The sequence below is a fragment of the Apium graveolens genome, chromosome 9 (assembly GCF_009905375.1).
Source record: "Apium graveolens cultivar Ventura chromosome 9, ASM990537v1, whole genome shotgun sequence".
Taxonomy (NCBI): domain Eukaryota; kingdom Viridiplantae; phylum Streptophyta; class Magnoliopsida; order Apiales; family Apiaceae; genus Apium; species Apium graveolens.
The window spans coordinates 256263625-256277015 of record NC_133655.1 but is presented as its reverse complement, the minus strand read 5'-3'; the positions used below and the strand labels follow the sequence as shown (position 1 = coordinate 256277015).

At 35.3% G+C, this 13391-nt stretch overlaps 1 non-coding gene across 1 annotated transcript; it reads left to right on the top strand.

Annotated features, from left to right (window-relative positions):
* The first annotated feature begins 1505 nt into the window (after positions 1–1505).
* On the top strand, positions 1506–1612 carry LOC141688642 (small nucleolar RNA R71). The gene has a single exon (XR_012562075.1). It is a non-coding gene; the product is annotated as a small nucleolar RNA R71 (small nucleolar RNA).
* The last annotated feature ends 11779 nt before the right edge of the window (positions 1613–13391 follow it).

The window sequence follows — 13391 nt, the reverse complement described above, 5'->3', positions numbered from 1 at the left end:
CTTAAGCTCCAAGGTGGGTGCTTCATGAATTGATGGTTTGAGCTTTCCTTCAGCATTTTTGAGGTCAGAAGTACCAAGAGATTCAAATGGCATGTCTAGCTTTCGCTTCCAGGGAGAAGCATTAAGATATTGTAATTGCTCATTGCCATCCTTATCATCACTGTCAAAATCCCCCACTAAGGCCTTCTCTAATGCATTAGACATTAGCATATGATCGAGTTCTGAAGTAACCGCAGAATCAATCACATCCACTTTTAAGCACTCTTCATCTTCTGTAGGGTATTTCATTACTTTGAATACATTGAATGTCACATCCTGATCCTGCACCCGCATAGTAAGTTCACCTTTCTGCAAATCTATCAAGATATGGCCGGTAGCCAAGAAGGGTCTTCCCAAGATTATGGGAATCTTCTTATCTTCCTAGAAATCCAGAATAACAAAGTCGGCAGGAAAGAAGAGCTTATCCACCTTGACTAGCACATCCTCCACTATGCCTCTTGGGTAAGTAATAGAATGATCAGCCAATTTTAGAGACATGTAGGTGGGCTTTGGATCAGGCAAATCCAACTTTTTAAAGATCGACAACGGCATCAGATTGATGCTTGCTCCCAAATCGCAAAGGCACTTGTCAAAAGACAACTTGCCAATGGTGCAAGGAATGGTGAAGCTACCTGGATCTTTAAGCTTTGGAGGTAACTTTTATTGCAGCACAGCACTGCATTCTTCCGTTAGAGCAACGGTCTCAAGGTTATCCAGGTTCACCTTCCTTGAAAGAATACTCTTCATAAACCTCGCATAACTGGGCATTTGCTCCAGAGCCTCAGCGAAATGTATATAGATGTGAAGTTTCTTGAACACCTCCAGAAACTTACTGAACTGCTTATCCAGCTTTTATTGTTGCAATCTCTTAGGGAAAGGTGGTGGAGGATAGAGCTGTTTCTCCCCTGTATTACCCTCAGGCAGAGTGTGTTCAACAGTAGTCTTCCTGGATTCCACCGCTTTCTCCTTTTGCTTAGCTTCTTCATCTCCAACTTCAGCTTCTCCTTCTTTTGCTTTTTCAGCATCATCAACCTTTCCAGACCTTAAGGTAATAGCCTTGACTTGCTCTTTAGCTTCCTTCCTTCCTGGCACTTCAGTGTCACTGGGAAGTGTGCCAGGTTGACGATTTAGCACTACATTAGCTATTTGACCAATTTGATTTTCCAAGATCTTGATCGACACCGCCTGACTCTTGCACAACAGCTTAAGAATCGACCTTTATAGACAGCGCTTGGAGCTGCGCTACAATAGCTGTAGCTGCATCAACTTCCAGAATACCTGCTACCTTCCCAGGTATCATCCTTTGAGTTGGATTTTGATGCTCATTTGCAGCCATAGTCTCAATAAGATTATAAGCCTCCGTATAGCTTTTGGCCCACAAGGCTCCTCCAGCTGCTGCATCGAGCATGGGCCGAGATTGGGCCCCTAAACCATTATAGAAATCAGTGATCACCATCCAATCGGGCATTCCATGATGTGGACACTTTCTCAACATTTCCTTGTAGCGCTCCCAAGCTTCGCACATAGATTCTGTAGGTTGCTGCGCAAACTGAGTAATAGCACTCCTCATAGCAGCAGTCTTTGCCATTGAATAAAACTTCACCATAAACTTTTGCACAAGATCTTGCCAAGTAGTGATGGACCCGGCTGGTTCAGAATGTGACCAGTCCTTAGCTTTATCCCTTAGAGAGAATGGGAAAAGCCTCATCTTGATAGCCTCATCAGTCACACCATTGTATTTGAAAGTACTGCAAATCTCGACAAAATTCCTTATGTGCATGTTGGGGTCTTCAGTCGCAGCACATCCAAAGGAAACAGAATTATGCACCATCTGAATAGTGCCCGACTTGATTTCAAAGGTGTTAGCTTGGATAGCCGGATGAAGAATGCTTGATTGAATGTCATCAATTTTAGGCCGAGAAAAGCCCATAAGAGCTGGATCTGCTGGAAGCCTGAAACAATACGATCACCCATGATTACTGGCTCTTTCTGCTCACTTCCTGAATCCGAATCTTCAAAATCTATCTTCTCCGGAATATCAAGGACTTAGTCTGTCTCCTCAGCTGTATCTAAAGTCCTCTTGCGAGTACGAGAACGAGTTTGCATAAACGCTCGCTAAAGTACCTGAAACACAACCGGAAACAATAAGTAACACGTCTTAATCACTAAGTCCTAATGACCAATGATGGTAAGTACATAAACTAAACAAATACGCCGAGTCCCCGGCAGCGGCGCCAAAAACTTGTTAGGGCGAAATCACGCGCTAATAATACACGCAAGTATACGCGTTCGCAAGTAATATAGAATACTTTCTAGTTCATTCCCACAGAGACTCAGACTAATTATTGTTCAATTAAACTCACTCACCAATGTATGATTACTTCTCAATATTAAGACAATAACACTTAGAATTGATTAACTAATTATTAACTACAATTAACTACTACAATTGAGCACTTAATTAACACTTAGAATTAACAATATTAAAACACTCTTGAGATCACAACTTCATTACTACTTCCTTCAATAGTCATTGTTATTACCCTTAGCATGCAACAGTGATGATATTAATCGAATAACATGAAACTGATAAAAACCAACTTTCATTATACTAATACCATTCTACCAAATATCCACAATTAAGATAGAAGTTGAATAGGCATCAATTATGTTGAGTCCCTATATGTCTACAGAAATTGACAACATAACGATTTAAGAACAAGTTATTCCTTTTGATTACACAGGGCGAATAAAACGGTTAGAGTTACCCACTAATCATACAACATCATACATGAACATATGCTAGCATGGCAAGTTCTAAATCTCAAGATCCACCGTCGCGTCACAAGATATTAACACCCTATCTTATATGTTCACGACGCACATAAGACGAATAAGCACAACCAATACTAGATATCATACAATCATCACACACTAAGGTATTAAACAACTAACTAAAAAATTCCATAGTAAATTCGTTACGACCCCATGATCACGATTAGCCCATGATAGCACTTATCGTCATCATGGGTTCATATGAAAACATGATAAATAAACACAGGAGAATAATAACTAAACTAATTATATTAAACCAGAGTACGTCACAAGAGTAAATAGGTTCAAAGTAAGAAAACTAGCATCCAACGTTACAACGAAATAAAGAATCACAAGAAAATATGCTTCCTCTTCGTTACGGTGTGCTAAAACGGTCTTCTTCCTTATCTCCTTCGCTCTTCGATTAATACAATGATCCAACCTCCGTGAAACGTCTCTGAAATCTACTTATATAGGAGTCCCATAAAACTGAGATTACCCAGAAGTTGGAAGCCAAACAGAAATAGGAGTCTAAAATAATTATTCTGAAATTACGACCCTGCGCGGCCGCTCAACATAGCTGAGTGGGCGCTCAGCTTCCTGCGCGGCCGCTCAGCATAGCTGAGCGGGTGCTCAGACCCTTTCTAGAAAATTGATCTATTTTGCTCCGTTTCTTCGCTGCAATCTGCTCCTTTCTTCCCACTTACAATGCTAAACACATTCCAAGGCTTAATATTGATGAATTCTCCCCCGCAATGCAACTAATACCCTGAAATGTACAAATACTAGAAAAACACATCAAATACACAAAATACTTGATTTCAAGACACCAATTTAAGCTATTATAAGACGCTCTAAGTGGTATAAAATGCCACTTATCACAGATATTATTGATGCCTCACTTAATTCATCATACCTTTGGGAACACTTCGAAATCTACGAGTTGACACATAATATAAGGCTGCATAGGGAAGGGGTTGATGAAGTGCACGCTGAAAAAATAGCATCATTTAATAAATGGCTGTTACAAATTGGAGATGGTTCTATATATGACATTCCAGGACAAGAAATGATAAGGATTCCGCCAGAGTTATACATGCCAGCGGGTGAGAACCCAATGGAAGACATTGTTAATGAGGTCTACCCTTCGTTGTTAGAAAATTACAGGGATCCTGCAAATCTAAAAGAGCGTGCTATACTTACACTAAAAAATAAAACAGTTCATGAATTGAATGACTTTCTGATGAGCATGATACCAGGAGAAGCAAGGACATATCTAAGCTCTGATAGTGTGTGCAAGGCGAGCATTAACACCGATAATGATGATTTGTTGTACCCGACATAATTTTTAAATAGCTTAAGGTTCAGTGGCGTCCTTAATCATGACATACAACTTAAAGAGGGAACCCCCATCATGTTGCTCAGAAATTTAAATCAGTCAGGGGGGCTTTGTAATGGCACACGGTTAATAGTCACGCGTTTAGGCAAATGGTCAATTCGGGCAGACATCATTTCTGGGACAAGGATTGGTCAAAATGTTACCATCCCGCGTATCATTATGTCACCAAAAAATTCTAAATGGCCATTCAAACTTAATAGGCGCCAACTTCCAGTGGCGCCGTGTTTCGCGATGACGATCAATAAAAGCCAAGGACAATCGTTAAAACGTGTTGGCTTGTATCTTCCTTGCCAGGTTTTTACGCATGGGCAGGTGTATGTGGCCCTGTCAAGAGTTATAGAATTACAAGGGCTGGTCATAGTCAATGCTGACAGTGAGGTAGACGACAAAACTCCTATAAAAATATTGTTTATAAAGAGGTCTTCAACAATATTCAGGACCGCACACACGACGAAGGTAAGCCATTTTAAACCGTTACACTTTTCTTTCCTGGCACCGTAATAATATTTCTAAATAACGGCACCACGAAGAAAATCAAATCTACATCTTTTACTGACTAGCACTTTTCTAGCTACATGCTTTGTCCCCAAATTAACATTCATATTACTTACGCCGCTTTATTTGGTTACTAAAACCAACAATTTTACATATTTGATATTTGTGTAGGAAACACGACATGATGAGTGGTGTTATACAACAGGGCACCCCAACGATACTTTGTTCACCAGCTTGCTCAGTACCTGCCAAAAAATTTGAAATCGGACCATTGTGAAAGATGAGATTGCTTTGACCAATTACATTATGCAATTGTCATCTCCTTTCAGACATCAATAAAATGGCTGACTGAATACATATGTCCCTACACTTTTGCTGGATTAATCCAGTACAAAGGAAGCTTGGTCCCTCAAATTTTGGATTAGTGCATTCATAAAATTGTTCAACTCTCCCTTCAACCAGCTCTTTCATATATATACATAATATATATTATGATGTATTATGTGTGTATTTTGTGTTGATTTAAGGCATACCAGCAAGTTCAAACTTAGATAGATTGCATTACAAACAAGCCTAAATTATAGTTGTCCTACTACACTTGTAGTTAGATTTATTTTTCTGTGCAAGGAATTGTTATGCATTTATCTTTTTATTTAACGGAAGTCCTCTAATGAGTGGCATCAACCTACTAATTTATATGAGATTTGCATAGGACCTTCATCACAACAGATGTTCTACCGATTGTTAAAATTTGTAAGAGGCACGGTTGACATCTGATCCACAATGTCCAGTTTGTGGTGGCATCGCCAGCAACAGTAGTGGCGGTTCTGAGAGGAGTAATAATAGACATATACATGTGAATGTCTGTTGTTGCTATGCTATATAATTTATGTCCCTGTGATGACGGTATACAATTGAAAATCAAATTCATTATTCGAGTATTTTTCTTATGCCTTATGTCTTCTTTAGTATCTTCTTTAATTAATTTTGTTAGGACACATCATATTTTAAATTTTTTTTGGCAGACAAATGGATCAACTCTTTTAGATTGCAAGTCTTCATTTACAATAGTTGTATTAGTAAAAAATTCATGGTTGGGTAAGCACTTTTCTTAAAACAAGCACACACACGTGTGTGTATTGCAAGTTTATGTAATTTTTTTGTACACTGTGTATATATAGATTGCAATGAATGTACTAAAGATCAAATTTTTATAATATTAGCTTGATTGTACATGTCTGAATTATAGTATGGAGTTATTTGATTGACTATTTAAGCCCTTTTTGATGTTAAGTCCTTGCACATGCTTTATTTTTTGGCTATTGGATTATTTTTAGTGCTTAGTATTAAAACTAAACAGGTTTTTTTCATTGTGCTTAAAAACTAGGATCTTGATTAGCTTCTTTTCTTCTGTTTTCATTGTTTGTGTTTCGGCTGTGAAATCTTGTCATTATGGATGGTTTATTTCATTTTAAAATATGGATTTTTTTGAAGTTTTATTAAAAGTTAATGGATTATTATTTGCAAATGTAGGAAATTTAGGAGCTTATCAATTATGACTAGAATTTTCCTACTATGAGCATTATTTGACCTGTGATCTGTAGCATTTAATTGGTTGAAAACATTTGTCAAATTATATTAAATTTTTATGATTCTTGACTATTAATTTGGTTCGGAAGCATATAAAGATAACTTAGTTTTAAAAATTTATAATAGATGCTGAGATGAGCTGCTTGATGTTATACTTATTTCTGCTTTGTCAAATAAAATGAACTTCTTGTACTTAATCAGCTTGCCCGGAAGGTCGTTAGCAAAAAATCAAACCATTTGGTTGTGCAATGCGCGTTATGTAGATATCAAAGTTTTCAGTCGCACTCTGCTTGCAAAGGTATATGCTGCAATCTTAAACCACCATTTGCTGCAAATTTCAAGTTTCTGCTTGACACTTTGTTAGGTCCCAATGCGTTTGTAGAAGGGGGGGTTGAATACAAACAGTACCGAATAATCGAATTAAATGCGGAATAAAAAATGTGAAACAAAATTCAAGTTAAATAAAAATATTATTAAACTTGAAAGGTGTTACAACAACTGTATCGATTACAAGGAATTAATCTCAAATTAATTATCACAAATCTAGAATAAATTCGACATGAACTTTTTCTATTTTTGTAATAAAAAGATTCAAATGCTAAACGCAATTTGAGATTAAGTTCTAGGGATTTTGATCCGCTAGATTGTTACACAAGAACAAGATAAATAATTCTAGTGGTTTGGATTTAACATTAACAAACTAGAAATTGATCTTGAATTTCTGCAGATAAAAGATGATATTTTTCAGAGGCGGCTGCTTTCTTTTGTTCTTGTCTTGATTTAGAGATTAATGATATGCTGCTTCTCTGCTTCTATTTAATCAATCAGCTGAATAGAATGTAATTGGCATGACAATCCTATAGCTGGCAAGACTTTCGGTAGGACAATTGATTGAACTAGCAAGACAATCTGAATGAACTAGCATGACAATCAGAATGAACTAGCAAGACAATCATCCTCCTAGAGTAACTTTCGGTGAGATAATTGACAATGGCCTAGCATGACAATCGGTATGACAATCCTGATTGTCATGCTAGTTCATTTTCAATTGTCTTGCTGATTTAATGCTTGAATTTAATCCAATTAAACTTCTGAAAATTCCTAAAATTCCTAGAATTAATTCAGAATTAATTAATCAATTAATTCAATTAATAAATAAATTATTCTTCGCAGATATAATTTATTTTCTTAATTAAATTAGATGACTTAATTAATTAATAGAGAATTAATTCTAGTCTTGAGCAGCAACCATTCTTCTGCAAGTCTTCTGAAAATCACTAAAAATTATGAATCAATTCCACCACTTCAACGTTGACACTCGATGTACTGTCTGGTTCATGAGTGACTAACTTCCGTGACGTTTCTTCATGTCTTGACTTTGACACTTTGATTTTCTTCAGATTAAATCCTTGTAATTTATTGATACCCTGACGAGATCTCTGTCACTTGATTAAATCCACAATCTTGACTTATATCACTGAGGCATGATCAATTTCTTGAACTTCTTCCAGTGAATTAATTCCTCAAGTCTGTAGATGAACCTTGTCTGTGATATCCCGTATTTTCAGAATTATTATTATTAATATTTGAATATGTTTATGTGATTTTCTGATTTAGAAGGAATAAAATGGTGGATATTTTATTCCTGTTTGACGAGTTTGTGTTATTAAATGGTAATGTGCTAATTGTTGAGTGTTAAATCGATCCTTGTTAATTTCTAAAAATATTCTCTTAAAAGTATTATTTTCAAAAGTTTATTTGAAAACTTATCATTTTATTGATATCGGTAAATTGAGTTCGTTTAGTAATATTAGGGATTGGATGGATATTCTGTCTGCTATGTGTTGTATGTAATATTAATTGTGTGTGACTTAGTTGTGATTGAGGATTATTTGTATTATTAAATACTGAGTCGTATCGTTTTGTTTTTGTCTTTAAAAGTGATTTTATTGAAAATCTAATTTCATAAATATTTAAATTATCTTTCAAAAATATTTTTATGACTTTATAATTACAATAATTATTTTTGGGATTTTATAAAATTTAGAAATCAATATTTCATCAATTATTTAGCCCTGTATGATTTTCTGATTTCATTTATTTGTAAAATCCATATTTAATTCTAAAATTTTTCAAAAATTATGAAACTCAAATTTATTTAAAGTTTGGAATATTATGAGAATTTTAAAATTATTTTGAGAATTTTTAGGATTAATTTTACCCGCGCGTTGAATCGTTTAATTGATAAAAGCGGGTATAAATTGCGTTTCAAAAATTATTTTAAAATTTCAAAATTTATGTTTTTATAAACTTCGGGATATTTGTAACATTTTAAGACTATTTTCGTGATTTTCTGGATTTGTTTTAAGTGCAGCTCGGTTCGTTAAATCGTATAGTGCGGGTATAGTGCGCAAGTCAAAAATGCTTTAAAAATTATAAAATTTTTATTTTATTAGTTTTTAATTATTCTGAGAATTTTAGAATTTGTTTGGTAATTTTCTGATTTTATTTACCTGCGCGTTTATTCCATAAGTTAAGAAATGCGGGGCAAAACAAAATTTTCAGATATAAATAAGGATATGTTGCTGTCATCTGTTGAGAACAAAAAAAAAAAAAAAGAGAAAACGTGGCAGGAGGCCACCACCCCACCTGCCACCCGTGAACAAAACAACCCCCCCAATTTCCTTTTTACCACAACAGCTTCTCCTCCCTTCTGTCTCTCTGTCTCTCTCCCTGTATATATATTTTTAATTTTCAAAAATTCATATCTTCTCAACCGTATATCCAAATTTCAATTGGTATATATATAAACGATCAGCGCTTCGATACCTACGCATAGGTATATATATTGCAAGGTTTTGAGAAGAAAAATTGCGGGGCATATTTCCGTTATATTTCCGTTTTAATTTATTTTCGGGGCGTAGAAAAAGAGTTTGGAGGTGGTGATTACTCCACATGGCATCTCAGCGTGTATATATCTATCGCTATTAATTTCGGATTTTTCTGGAGATATTTTCCGGACATCAGATTTTCTCTTCGGGATGATCAGAATTTATTTTGGGTAACGATTCCGAAATTCCGCCTTCGTACTTGTGTATATTATAGCATGTTAATGTTTATATATTTATTTCATAATTTTTAGAAATTGTTGGAGAAGTCACTTTTGGTCCGAGTTTTGGTTCAGGTGGCCGTGTTATTCATTTCTGGAGTGTTTATACGCGTAAATATAAATTATTGTGTTGATTGTTGTTGGTTGTGTCGATATGATATCGACTGGCAGTCCGAGAAATAGAGGAGGTGCTGTCCAATTTCCAAGAAAATATTATTTTAAATTATTTTACAGGCTCAATAATTCTTATAAAATTATTTCGAGTGTTCGAGCACTATTATTTAGTTATAAATGATTCGGAGACTTGTTTTAATTCCGAAAAATGTTCAAAAATTCATATTAAATAAACCGTTCGTCCGTTTAATACGAAACGAACGCGTACAGACTCATAAAAATATTCCGCTTTCATTAAAAATACTTTCGAGACCCAAATCCTTTTTGTTTCGAAAGGTCGTTTGTTTTACAAGTTATTCTGAGTCGATTATTGATCGAAAAATCATATTTTTGACCTGATTTCAGTTTTAAACATATCGAGTCGACCCTTTTGACGAACTGAGTCATATGTGATGTGAATTAAGTGATATATGAGTTATGTGCTTATGTGTTATGTGAATTAGGTGTGTATGTGGATCAAGGGTCCTATGTTTGTCTATTATATTTATGTGAGGGTCATAAGAATCTTGTGTTGGACTGTTTCTTTTATGTACGGGTTATCGTATGGGTAGACGATAGGCTTTTGACGCGCAGTTCGTCGAGTGATTATCGTTTAGACAATTAAAGTTATATTTTTTAATTATAGATGCGGATCTCTCGAGCTGATCGGGACAAGACGTTGGATAAGGAATGAGATGGAATGGTATTGGGTATCTGGCTTCTAGCAATCGCAGGAGCAGCATATCAGTCAAGTGTTGAAAAGAAGGATAGTGATGTATTGAGACAGAATGTCAGAATAGATGCGTCATTGCGAGTGTGACTAACTGCTAAAATCCAAAGGCAAGTACCCCTGACTTCACTTATCATTCAAGTGACGTTTATTTCGAATTATATTATGCAAGTATTGTTTTCCCTATTCTCTGTTCGGAATAGATAAATGTTTTACATATCGCTGAATTAAATAATTCTGTTTATGCAAATACTCATCTGTTATTCTATATTCAGAATAGTCAAGTGATTTTACTTATCCAATTTCTGGATTTACAAATGTTTTGGATTTGAGAAAAGTGATTTGGTTGCGAATATTCCTACCCAAGAATTGGGGGAATAAAATTATTTCGGGTGTCGGTTATTATGACCCCATTTCAATAAAAGGTTTTAAGATTGGATCATAATTGCGTAAGTGACCGGGACGGACGGTCCAGCGGAGGGCTATTTCTAAGTGCCATATGAATATTATGACACCATTTTGCCACAGGCTAGTTATGCCTTTTTGTTTGAGTACTCGTGTTTTTGGGGTCACGTTTCTACGAATCATGACCTTGTGCTATCACACGGGCTGATCAGCATGTGATAGTACGTCCGTCGGAGGATGATCTTAATCTAAATTATCATATCATTTTTGATATTCATAGAATAAATAATTTCTCAACTGTTTCTGTTTTGGAATAATGGTAAAATGCAGTTTTGATTCAGATTCTGATTTATGCTTATACTTACGTTGTTGTTAAATATCAAAGGTGGTATTAGTACAGATGATTGGTGTTGACTTCAGTATGGGATGTTGTGAGCATCAAAGTTCGTAGTGATATCTAATTTGATATGATAACAAAATAAGTATTAATTTCAAGAGTTCGGTTTTGAGTAAAGTTTATGATTCAATCCATAATCATTGTTTCATGTTATTGTGATTACGATATTTCCGTAAACACTGTTTTTACGAGTTTTATTCTCGTCAAGATTCAAAGTATTGCTGAAGTATGTCGCTCAAGAATATCAAAATGCTTTTGAATACAATTAAGGAATCAATTCTGGGATTCCTCAACTAAAATTTTATGATTCAGCAACTATGATTTTAAAAATGTTCTGCTCTAATGCAGATGTCGGTTTTATATCAAACGACCCTATATTTACTATAATGATCTTGCTGAGCATTTCTTCCGCTCATACTTGCCTGTTTTTAAATTTAACCTCCAGTGAGGATTAGCTTGCGCTGTTTAGCTGCGTAATTCGAGGAAGCAAAGAAGAAGCTTTTGGAAGGTGGTTGATCCAGGGTTTGCGGGCTAGTGTAAGTTTTATTGTATAAAGTTGTTTATATTATATTATATTATAGTTGTGTATTTTATTTGGGCCTAGTATACTTCATTTCGAAGTTATACTAGTGGGTTTAGTTTTGAGATTGAGAATTGTTGTAAAGAAATGTAAAAGAAAGTGAAAAATTTATTGTGGAATTTGGATATCTTGTTTCTAGAACTGTAACCTTAAAAGATCTTGGATTAGTTGGGGTCATAAATGATAAATATCTTCCGCTGGCATTTATTATTTGATTTAACAGGTTATTTTGGATTGAGGTTTCATCGTGACGACCAAATCCCCTGACCCCGGATTTGGGGGCGTTACAGGTTGGTATCAGAGCTGAGGTTATAGTAGACTAGAAACGAGAGTGTGTAGGAGTGTGTATAGCTATGTGAGGACGTTTGAGCTCATATCGAGTTCCTGTTGGACTATTGGATATAGTACCAATGAGTAAGTTAGGATAGGTGCATTCGTTTGAAATGATTGCGCTGAGCTGGATGGAACTCCGGGAAGCTGCAAATTTCTATTGTGGAATCTTCCGAGACTACGATTCGACGACGATGGATATTATCGATATCCTTAGAATATGAAGAAGTATCTAGAATCGGATGACGAGTCAACAGAAGAGTTCAAATTCAAGATAAATATTAAGACTTTGGCAATACCTTTTCTTTCTATAATTTCTTTTGACATCTCTCAAAAGAAGTAATTGTTAGAGGATATATTCCCTAACACTCATTTTCAATCCTATATGTGTTTTAAATGTGCCAGAGGCTGTCATGAAGCCTATTTTTCAGGTTTTGATAGCTCTGTCAAGTTATGATAATTAATTCCACTTTTCTTATTTGGTGAATAGTTTCTTGATAATGTGACGCCACTTGCTCATTTGGTGCCAGAATTTTTTCTCTAGACTTCATTTCCTTCATAAATATCAACTTTGAAATCTTTTCATTTTTATTCATTTGATTTTGGATTCCTTTGATATTCTTTTATTCTGACTGAGATGAACAACCTTAACTATAAGGGACACAAGGTATACCTGTCTGTGTGATAGGAGTCGGATGGGACGCCATCACTTGTGTGTGTTGTGAATACATGAAGGTTAACAACCTTTAGTAGTGTCTTAATTTGGACACGCAATACCAAGTTCGTTTGATCATATTGATCTCTCAGTTATTCTTTTATTTCAACAATACTTTTTCTCAAATTCAGATTTTGGTTCCGTTATGGTATCAAATTCTTTTCTTTTTGAAATTTCATGATTTTATCATCCCAAACATTCGAAGGTATGCCAAGCAAGTTAAACTAAGTTATCCTGGTCAAGTCAAAGTAAGGCGATGTGATGGGATTATCAAGAGCAACAGTGGATTGCAATGCGATTAAAATATCAGGGGTGTATAGCGAAGTCATTCTGTTTCTTTATTTCTCTATTTTTCTTTCTTTTGTTCCCATTATCTTTCTCTCTATTCTTCTTTATCACAATCAGTAAAGCAATTATATTGAGGAAATGGTCAAAAGAGGTGAATGGAACAGTGGTGCACAGTGAAGCTCCTATAAAAGTTTTATTATACAAGGAATACAAGATTTATTTGAGATTATGGAAAATTGAGGTTATTTGGAAATGGAAAGTTGGCTAGAAGAATAATTAGTGCTTTCTTCTGCTGATTCCGAGGACGGAATCCTTATAAGGAGGGTAGATTGTGATATCCCGTATTT